This window comes from Clinocottus analis, unplaced genomic scaffold (assembly GCF_023055335.1).
Source record: "Clinocottus analis isolate CAN_PGR_092001 unplaced genomic scaffold, fCliAna1.0.p SCAF_12, whole genome shotgun sequence".
Classification (NCBI taxonomy): domain Eukaryota; kingdom Metazoa; phylum Chordata; class Actinopteri; order Perciformes; family Cottidae; genus Clinocottus; species Clinocottus analis.
Genome location: NW_027175843.1, coordinates 17,901,851 through 17,913,747, shown reverse-complemented (window position 1 = coordinate 17,913,747; position 11,897 = coordinate 17,901,851).

The window sequence follows — 11,897 nt, the reverse complement described above, 5'->3', positions numbered from 1 at the left end:
GTTAAATCTCCCATAACTGATTTGCATTATGTCTGATTGTCCAATCAAATCCCTCGACCAGACCTGAGATAAATATCAAAGCGTTTAAATTACCAGACAACTGTCTATCAACCCACGACATAATATTTAACATTGCACACACTGAGTGCCAGTTTAGCATCCAACCTGGTATCCAAACATACGCCAACCGATCAATAGGGAGTTTCTCCACCACAGTTGACAATTTGCACTCAATGTTTCCGGTCTGTTCTTGGACAAAGAGGCCGTAAGCCGACCAACCCTCTGACGTCAACCGATGCTGTTCAGATGACCTTAAGGGGCAGTGGGAAGAAACCAGTGCCTCTGATGTGGTGAAACACATTTTAATCCAGTCGCTGCACTGTAAAGAGCACCACCAGAGGGCAACAGACGTTTACTTTCAGGTATAGACACACATCATTGTGTATTATTTTCACGTCTAGTTCTTTCTTTCATTTTTAAAGCAACTTTCAATCCAACCAGGAGCATATACATAGTCTTACGAACCCTTTTAAACAGTGTGAGATATGGACGCTTGATAAGTCTTTGGTGCTTCTCAACTGATCATTGTTGCAAATATGTGCTTCTTGTCAAACATGAGTAATGCAAACAAACCTTTAGAAAGTAATAAACTTGATTTATTTGCCGTCTGCGGGTGCCTAATGTATTAAATGACAAATTGAGACTGCTTCCAAAAATGTTTTGTGTGCAGTTGCTGAGGAAGCTTCTCCAGCTGAGCTGCATTCGGGTCTCAGATCGAGAGTCTGGATAACGTCATTAACCAATAGTGTGTGACCGTCGATCATTTCTGAACTCATTACTCAGCGATTCTGTCCTCTCCCAGCTAAACGACCCGAAGCCGGTTCGTCTCCTCAGCTGCTTATCCACTGATTAGAGAAACACCCCAGCTGTCTGCAATCGAAGTCAATCACTTCCTGATTAACAACAGCAGAAACACAAGAAAACAATCAGCACCTTCCCTTGTTTTCACTCTGGCCCTGTGAAGCACCTGGCACTGAAACGCAACACCGTTCAGTATTAATAAGATGTACGACAACCATGATTAAGAACTGCTATTAGTATTTTAAAACAATATCTGGAAACGTCTTTAATTGACGTAGAAGAGCAGTGAATCCACTGATTTTACAGACGAAAGTTGTGATGGTGTGATAAAATGCTGCAATATTGCTAATCTGAAGTCGATGATTCCTAATCGGTATTCCCGACTTTTGATCTAAAAGCATCGTCACGAGAAAACACGGACGCTCGTCACTTACTTCACATTTTTAATGACATTGAATGCCCTTGAAGGTGCAGTATATTGGATTTAGAGGGTTTTAATATAGGAGCAAAAAACTTTTTTCTCTTCAAAGACATGGTGCAGTGATGTCGACTAGAGAATGCACTGCAGTCACTCTCCCTTGAGACGCAGTAGAAAAGCTCCTCATCTCGTGGGTTAGCCTTTAAATTCTGATAATATAATTTGGGACATTTTAAGGATCGGCGGTAACCCTGTTAAAAGAGACGGGAGACTTGAAGTCTACCACTTGCTTGCAAAAACTTCTAAATGTAAATTATAGGGAACTTATGTGATATCTGGAATATATGTGATATATGAGATGTATGGAACTACAACAATCCTGCACCATGTTGCATTAAAATAAAGAAAAACTTGATGTGAAAGATAATTCTGCTTACGGTGCACTTTGTGCACGAAGTTGTGATTTCAGGTTTGTTTATGTTGTCGATCTCGGCATAGATGGATCCTGAAAGATGGATTCTGACCTGAATGAGCTTTCCATCTGTGTCGGAGGTTGTTTTTTCTTCTTTCTGTATTTTAACTCAAACAGATTACAGCAGGATCCCTGATGATGTAACACTGATGTCATCATCTTGGACTCGTAGACTACAAATCTTACACACAGAGTTTAACACTACGATCATCAAACGATGTTTCCATTATGTGAAAGTGAGAGTCATCCGATTCCCCTCCGCTCTTTCAGCTCACTGTTTGCTTTCATAGCCAGCAGCTTTAATGCTCTCATTAACAACATTTTCAGACACAGCGGGCAGCTGTTTTTAATAAAGAAAAGCTGTAAAATGTACCTGCTCAGCAGCAGACAGCAGACGGACACAGTGAGAGACTTTCCGGCTGAACACAGCGGAGCATTTTACAGCCAGAGATGTTGCTCGGGAGCTGAAAAGACATGGATATTGGACACAAACTCCTCTGCAAATCAATGTTAACGTTGCTCTGGGCCGCCATATCAAAATAAAAAGAGCTCATTTTGGATTGTAGCATCTTTCAACTGGAGCTTTCACCTGGAGCGTCTCAATGTTCTACAGAACATTGAGACGCTCCAGGTGAAAGTTGCAGTCTGTCAGTTAATATATTTATTATTGCCTGACAGTCCTTTTATGATGCGGTATCTCTGCGTTGTAAATGATTACACGAATCTTGACGTTAAAGAAATCCTGGCTTTCTCTTGAGTAGTCTGTTAAAAGCTCATTAGCCCATTTATAGGATTAAACACTATCACACACACACACACACAAAAAAGGGGGTGTCACTCCTTCGTGAGAGTAATCAGCGTCCACCTGACTCAGCAGAACGCTCCAAACCAAACGTCTGTGACTAATTGAGTTTCCCTCTTTGGGTTCAAAAGGTCAAACGAAGGTGTGACAGCACCACGTCTTGCCAGAGCCATAATTAAGACTATCACTGTGATTGACAGTGTTTTCCAGCAGACACAGGCCTCAGCAGCTGAACAAGGCTTCACCTTTGCCAATTTAATTAATTTAAAGTGGCCCTGGCCCCGATCAAAGGCTGAGCCTCGGATCACCCGACGTGATGATTGATTTTATTGATCTCCGTGAGGGAAATTTGGGCTTTTGCAGCAGCATAAAGGTATTAAACCGCTTGAAAGAGTAAACACAATGCGCTGTTTATAAAGACACAGCTAGCTAATGCTAATGCTGTCTAATGCAACACTCACGGGATGAATTGAGAATAAAACAAGAGACAGCAGTTTGGGTCCAATGAAAAACTTAAAGTGAACGTAGATATTTTGTCACGTCAGTCGTTATCGTTAGTCACCTGACTGGAAAGTCACCTGGAAAGCCATCATCCATTCGTTAACATGGTTTCATTGCATAAACCTGACTTCCTGTAAAGATGGAGGTTTATTTTTTTTTAAAGACACCATGCATGTAACTGATATACTCGATATATTTGTAGCATAGTGCCCTTTATACACTCAGAGAAACTGATATTTATGTATTTTTGGCCTCTTTTTTTATATTTTCTTATACTATTAGCATTTATAGCACAGCTTTTTACCTTAAGTTTATTGTAACTCTGTGTGTGAGGAGGACCTGGCCAAATAAGCTCTTCATTGTACGGAGTAACTGTCTGTTATCTGTGCGTATGACAATAAATATGTTAATTCTTGAATCTTCATGTCCCAGAAACATCAAAACTGACGCGAGAGAGGAACTCCATCGTATGAAGCTGACCGAGCGTCGCTTCCTCTGAAAAAACAAACAGGTCAAGAGACAAGAAAACTCTACGAGACTGGAAATGACTCTTTCTTTCACACCAAGAGGGGGAATAATATTTAAAAAAAGGTCACAAAGAGTCTCAGATTCATAACGTACAAGCAAAGAGAAATGCCCCCGAAGCCACGTTGAACCAGCAGGCTGAATATCGACTTCAGGCAACGCTGAGAAGAAGAAGAAGAAGAAGAAGAAGAAGAAGAAGAAGAAGAAGAAGAAGAAGAAAGGAGGTTGTTGCAGCTCATTCAGCTACAGCGAGCGAACATCTTTTCTCTCTCCATACTGTGATTCAATGGTCGAGCAGAGGAGCAGAGTTAGAAAAAAAAAAAGAGCCTTTTGTCAACCCAGGAATCTCTTTATTTAAACCAACGCTGTGAAGCAGCTGGAGCACAAAGGCAGGCCGGCGCATGTGGTCCTCAGAATCACACAGTTTGCCCAACACAACAGGAAGATGTCCGTGCGGCACGGTTTGACATTCCCCTCACGTCTGAGGGACCGACCACCTTTTGATGTCGGACATTTACCTCGCGGCGTAAAGGAAATCCATATTTTTGTCGGACTGCGCGGCACAATGTCAGTAAAAAAAAAAAAAAGGAAGTTTACAGCACACACAGGTGACATTTGGGCAAATGTTTCACTCAAAAAAACAAAATAAAAAAACTGTAATCCAGCGATGTTTACGTTTGTATTTCACTATATAAATGATATACACAATATTTCACTGTAATATCCGAACTTCCAAGCAACTATGAGAGGGATTGCCATGATTTAAACGTTCACAGTCCCCAGAGGATGATTCCTTACACTGTTGATGATCCTTTAACTTTTCCTCAACAATTATACTGGATGTATTGCCATGACATTTGGTTCAGACATTCATGGTCCCATCAGGATGAATAGTACGTACAGTATGTACTTCTCGTGCCACCAGAAGGTCTAAAGGCGTTGTTGTAATGGACTGCATTACACCGAGGCAGTCGCTGCTCTCTCCCTCTTTCTCTTTCTATCTCTCCCTCTTTTTCCCTCCAAACAACAGCAGCCAGGTCCCTCACAATCATAAACCAACTGTTCCACCCTGGAAATGAAGCCACTTCTCTGCTCCATTTGTTAACCTCCCTCATTACATTGCTGCTGCAGAGCGGTGATTCTCAAATGAGAGAGGGAACTCATTCGGTGCTGAAGGAAGCTAGAAATACCTGCCAGCGTGGAAAACGACCGATGGCCAATATGTTAAAAGGAAAGGAGGTTTCATGAAAAAAGAGACCACTGGCCTTCAAAAAGAAAACCCTCAAAGGACCGGCCGCCGCTCATTTGTCTGTCCGCTCAGATGTGAACGAAGCGTCGGCCTCATTGTTGACACTCAGCGTGTCGGCTCTTTATTTGGGTCGATGGCGTGACAAATGCCATCAAACTGAGAGGGAGGAAGGGACCTCGCCACACTGGGGATCATAATAATTGGATTGTGAACAGTCATTTGGTTTGGGAATGTTATTAACTGGGCTTGTTTCATCACCCAAACGTAAACCCTGATGCTGATGAAGAGGAGGTGCGGCCGCATATAAATGACACCCGTCAGTGGGTTTCGCTCGTATACAAGACAAACAACCCGTCTTTGTCTTTTCCTTCGTTTGAATTAGATTAAATGTTCCTTTTTAAAAGAGAGCAATGCAACATGGGGGGAAATATTGCAACAATAATTACAATAAACAGGCAAATGAACCTGTCTAACGATACACAGAAGCGCATAGAAGAGACTGTCATTGTTTGATTCAAACCGGCAAGCTTTTCCGTGCGTAAGTGAGTGTGCACGGGTTGCATTCGGAGACATTTATGTGGTTTTATCTTTTTTAATGCGCTGAAGTTGGAATTTGCTGATGTTATTTGGAGGTGTGCGTCTACATTTACCCACAATACCCTTCACTGCATAACTTTATTGAGAAGTTTACATTCGTCTTTGCAAAACTGTAATTCCAGCTTGACATTCGCGGCTCACTGGGGGAATCTGTCCTCCATCTCTGCCACAAAAGATGTGCTGGGAGACAAATGTTATCTGGTAGGAAACCTTTCCTCAACACTCAGAAGACACAAGCCGGGGAAAGACTCTGTCCGTCTCTGACAACACGCACACCGTACAGATATTCACTGCAAACACAGAAATGCTGCAAGTTGTGCACAACAGGAGGCTCTGACAACACTTCTGGATCCGCTGGTCCCTGAAGTACAGAGTCATTTCAACAGTAAGTGACTTGCGAAGATGCTGGTAACTGTTCACTGGTTTTAGTGTCACCTCTATATGATGTCTGGATTTCCTTATAGTTGTCCATTAAAAGCAGGGTTGGTGATCTTTTTCAATAACACTTGTTACATCAAGCATACTCCTCCTGGTTTCTCAAGATTACAATCCCTGCCTTTTAACTGTTCTACAGCGAGGAGATGGTTGCAAAGAGAAAATATAACGCGTTAATACGTCAGTGCTGGCAGACAGGTTTCATAATTTCCCCAGACGACAGTAAAATACGGTTAAAGTCTGGTTACAAGCCGCTTCTACCTTCGGTGGGTGTCCATGCTAGCTTCCCGCTGTAGCCAGCTAGCGCTGCTGCTAGTTCTCCACTAGCTCACCGCTAGCTCTCTGCTAGCTCTCTGCTAGCTCTCCTACAACCACCGAAGGTAGCGGGACTAGCCCTGGCTCGACACCCGACTCGGGCAGCAGGACATGAGCAGTAGCAGCAGCAGGGAGCTAACAGCAGGAAGGTAGCAGCGGGAAGCTAGCAGCAGCGCTAGCTTGCTACAGCGGGGACACCCACCGAAGGTAGGAGCGGCTTGTGACCCGACTTTTACGGTACTGGAGAGTGGTGTCAATGTTCTCGTTTGATGCAACGGATAAGTATTGATGAGTATTGATGAGTATTCAGACCGTCGCACCGTAGCCGCACAGCCAATTAAATTGGCCATTTTACCAAAAAAACTGTGAATTATATTGTGACATGAAATAGATCCCCTTGAGAAGTCGATGGCACGATTCTTGCCAACTGAATGTGTTCATGCCGGCAGTCAATCGTCAACGTGCACAGCGAGGAGAAATGCATATGTGCATGCTAATGAGTGTGTGTGTGTGTGTGAATGCTGTCTCTGGTTGTGCCTGTTCTGTTCGGAGGAGTGAAGAGAAGAAGTTATCTCTTTCACCGGAGAGAACACCTGAACTCGGGCTCCCTCTGAGACTTCCTGCAGTTCTTCAGCTTCACCTGTGAGCAGAATGTTAATGTGTCGCAGCCCTGAGCTCCCAGACGTGTGTCACATCACCATTCACCTTGGCTTATGAGTGGAGGATGAAGAGCTGCTCGGGGAGCAGTGGACTGTAATGGGGATGTGATAGACACAGAAATACGTGGAAGCACTTCATTTCAGAGCAGATTTTGATTTTTACATCGCAGCCGCTGCTGGAACGCATCTTTGATGGGGGATCGATGTCGCCACGTCCTCGTGACAGAGGACAGTCTCTGAGACACTAAAATACCCCGATAACTCATCGGTTTTAGACGCTGACACGCCAAGAATACGCTGGCTTTTCTCATCAATCTTCCATCTAATACGTATTATCTTTCTGTTACGTGCCGAAGTCCCACATGAGATGCAGAGAAGTTGAGTCACAAGCAAAGCTGATTGAATTTGTAATTTAGTTTCTATCTGGTGTAGATGCGATAAGCCTGCGCAGTAAGTTGGACTGCGTACATGTAATGAGCTCAGCTCCTCAGAGTGTGTCCTCCATCCTTCACACAGATGAGCTGTTGTTTCCTTTACACGTCTGGCGAGGAAATCATGAAACAGACGCGTTGTTCTGATGCTGAGGTGAGATATGTCTCTCAGTCCACTGCTTTCACACCCGCACCCAATGGATGTTATCGTTTTATACAATTCCCCATTCTCATACGGAAGCTTTAAGATGTGAAAATGTAATTTCTTTCCAATCTTTAGATTGCAACCTGGAGGGAAATAGCGGTGGAGTGAGGCAAAAGAGAATAGCTAATACAAAGGTTTACGTGTTCCTAACATGGGATTGTATTGGTAAAACCACCTCTGGTTGAAAAAGAAAAGGCGTTATAATGTAGTACAGCATATTATTGTATTCAGTCCAGTATCACGGCAATCTTTCGGTTTTATGTACACAAAAAAGCCAATCGATTAAAATGACTCACACAAATAGTGCACACACAAATCAAACACATGCATGTGACCTAGTTACGTAGTATGTAATATCTATAAACACCGCATATGGGAGTGGTTTGACGTTCATAACTTTTGTTTTGTAACAATGTCGTCCTGAATTCTTTTTTTTCTACTCTTTTTTTACAATTTATGAGAAAAAGAAACAAATAGATCTCATTTCGTTATTTCACTTTCATGTGTGATGGCAGCTGCCTGCAAACAAACATTATTCAACACACAGAACTTTATTGAAAAGTGAAGCCAATGTGGAAGTGTCTCAAATTTGCATTCTCTCAACTGACCAGCAGGGGGCGACTCCTCTGGTGTGAAAATACTTCAAATTGTATAGAAGTCTATGAGAAGACAGCTCTTCTTCTCTCTTGATTTATTCCCTTAGTAAACATTGTAAACATGAGTTTATGTCTCAATCTCTAGTTTCAAGTCTTTTTCAATACAGCATAATGTTCATTTAGTCCATTTCTGGCCCAGTCAGAGTCAAACAGACCATAAAGCTGGGGACGCTTTAGGGCGGGGCTACTGTGATTGACAGGTCCACGGTCGAATATGGTTTATGAGTTTTGGGTAAATGCATTTAAAAATATCAAGAATATTTAGATTTAATGGAATGATGCATACAAAATCAATTTAAAAAAACATAGTCAGTGAAGAGGAAACCTGTTTATTCTTTCTTTTATACCTATATAAGGGTGAACTGGATTTTGCGTGGACACATTTTGCGTGGACACATTTTTTGAAAAAGAAGCAGAATAGCCGAGCCTCCTGCTTCATGTGAGGAGCTCTTCATGTGCCGCCATTGCTGAAAGATGATGACTTGAACTGGATGACATGCAGCAGAAAAGGTTGCTTTCTCTGTCAGGTGGAGGCTTGTCAGCAGCGGGTGTTTTCTGTCTACCGCCTGATGATGAGAAGAGAATATCAATCACTCGGTTGAGGAGCGAAGCGGCACGTTTGATATGCCGCAGCAGAGGTGAGTTCATCTTGTATGTATGAGTTCCAAACAAGTGAGAATATTTGGAGATAAAAAAAAATAAAAACACACACACACACACACACACACAACTGGAAGACTTCAAAGAGGTAGAGGTGGGAGAGAGGACTGAACACAATTGTTCTGCAGCCTCAGAGGAGCGGCTGCTATTGAAACTGCTCGAGTGCCCTTGAACAAAGTATCGCTTTGTGACGAACCAGAGCTCTGGCGTTTTGAAGAAAAAACATGTTTCATAGTCTTTCCATAAACCTCTTTCTTTTCCGACAAGTGTTTCAAGTCACCACACTCTCTCAGACGCACAAATGTGTCGTAAATGTGCTCGTTTCAGCTCGATGAAGGACACTAAAACGCATGTGGAGGTGTTTGTGAGATTTTGTCATCCACTTTTATTCACAAAAGATCCACCGGAAGAGTCAAAAGAATGATTTCACACTGTGGGGCGTCATGAAGCTGTCATGAATCTGCAAATGAAGACATGTATTGATGTCCTGCAGCAGACGTTCTGACTTGTCAACTAACGACCGTTAATATTACGCATCAAGCTATTCGCCTTTTCTCCTGTACAGCCAAACTGCACAAATTAAGTTTTGAGGGAAACGCATTTTCTCCCAAAACAAAACAACACACCACAGAACTACTTGGTTGTGTTCACACACACACGCACACACACACACACATACTCATACAGCAGTCTCCTGGGTCCTGTGTTTTTGGATCCATCTCCCGCCCTGACGTCTTCCGGGGACTCATTGGAAACGTAAAAAAAAAAAGAAAAAGCTAAATATTTTTGACCTCAAAGTAATTCATGATGCAGTTTCATTTTTGAGAGAAGGTCATTTTTTTTTTTACTTGCCACTCGAGTACAAATGCGGTAGCACAAGTGGTTCTCGCCTGAGGCCCCGTTGTGTGTGATGCAAGGACACAGATGTGTAGTGCTCAGTGTGCAGTTTATAATGTATATATGTGCGGTATCAGCCCCCCTCACACAAAGAAATGAACATTTTAAATGTGTTGGTTTCCGTCCCTCTCATAAACTGAAGGTTAAGACTGATTTTTCTTTCCATTTCGCCGTCTTTCAGAACCATTATCAGTGTTTTTAAAATATTAAGCCCTCGCCCTTATCTCTGACTTTCACAACCACTTGGCAGCTGCATGTGCATTCATAATTAGTATTTGTCATGTTTTTTTTTTAAGTTTAAAAGCCACAGGAATCTTTAAAGCAGCAGAACATTCAGCGAATGCCAAAAAAAAAAATCACTTTCCAACAGAAGCGGACCGAGACGACGACACAGCCGGACCTTTGGAAACCGTGTAATGATAATTATCATGATAATGTGAGGTTGTAATTTTACGCTCGAGTGGCCAACGCTTGAAAACAGGGACGACGTCTCGCGCAGGCTGACCTTTTGAGAGACAACCCAACATGGTGGAAACACTCATCTCATCATTTTCTGCATCATTTTGGTTCAGCAGAGCGCACGGAGCAGCGAAGACGACCCGGAGCGTGAATCCATGTCCGTCATGAGCGACGCAGACCCTCCAGACTCAGAATCCTGTCTTTTGAAACGGCTGCCACTGAGACATTTGGTATTTACTTTATTGACGAGTATGCACAATATGATTTACCGGGATTAGAGAAGAAATATTTTCGTGTTTTGTTGTGTATGTGTTCACAAAAGTAAGGTAGAAATTCAGAGGGAAAAAAAAGCAAAATAAAAAAAGTAAAGTAACGAATTAGACGAAAGACAAATAATAAGAGTAAAACAATGATAAATAACAAATATAAAAAATTAAATAACAAAATAAATGAAGAACAATTAAAACAAAAAATAAAAAAGAGTAAAGTAAAATAAATAAAATAATACAATTCATAAAATAAAACAATTAAGCAGACATTTCTGACTTAGTGCTACTAATATCACTCCACATATCATAATAATGATCTATAAAGGCTCTAAAGTTACTATTAATCTGCTTGGATTAATCTAAATGCCATGCCGGGAGGAAGTTGGGAGAGAGTTAGACGTTTTGTCCGTGTTCAATGAAACACAAGGTCGTCCAGAAGAAAGGTCGAACCTGACTCAGGGGTTTTGTCGCATTGCAATTTAAACAACCTGTCTGAATTTATCAATAAGTGAGGATCAGGAAAAAAGGAGCATTTGCAGTCTGTGTGTGAGCATCTCCCCCAAATCACTTTCTGTGGAACAGACCGTTATTTTTAATGCCTCGGTGTTATTCGGAGAAAATAAAACAATTAGTTTGTTCATTTATCAAGAATCTCAAATAAGCCATTAGCTTAACAATAAGGCTGAAATGTCATTTAGTTTCACTTCATTATCCAGACTGACATCATGTTCTGGTTTCTTTTGTGTTTCTTGCGCTTTGATCGATCGATTGTCAGTCAACACAGGAAAAAAAAAATCTTGTTTTCTCCGTGATTACGGATGCTGAAACTTCTTGGTTACAAAACGAATGCTTAGATTGCATCAGCATGTTTGTTACGTTCACAAACGTACAATTAAATTAAGTCAACATTGACTTTTGGCCTCTTACGAGACACACACAGCGGCCTCCTGGCTGAGAAGTCCTGTGTTTGTTTGACCCGATCATCCACATTGACCTCCAAACGTCATTGACGATGCAGTTTTGTTGTCATTTTTAGGACTCCGGTCTGGTTTGACAAGTCATCATGAAGGAACGCTGAGCTTAAATCAAGATATAAGCGTTTGGTTGGATTTGAAAGCCTAACATCCACGGCACATATTTATTTAACTGCTGTGGACGACCAGGATACTCAGAGTGTGTTTGCATTTCCTCTTCCCGACAACAACGCGACTGATTGCTGAGAGTTCGCTTGTTAAATATTTAACGTTGTTTTTTTAGCAGATTTCCTTTCATGCAGACACATATGAGACGTTCGCCAGCGGAGTCCTGCGTCAATTAAATCTTTTTACACAGCGTCCCAACCGCAGGGTTAGTGCCGACGGTTTGTTTTTTTTCCACATCGCAATCCTCACTTTGATCCGGCAGAATATTCCCTCGCGCTCTGTGCTGCGGTCGTTTGCCTTCCCGGGTCTGAACTCGCGCTTTCATACGTCACAATAACTACAGG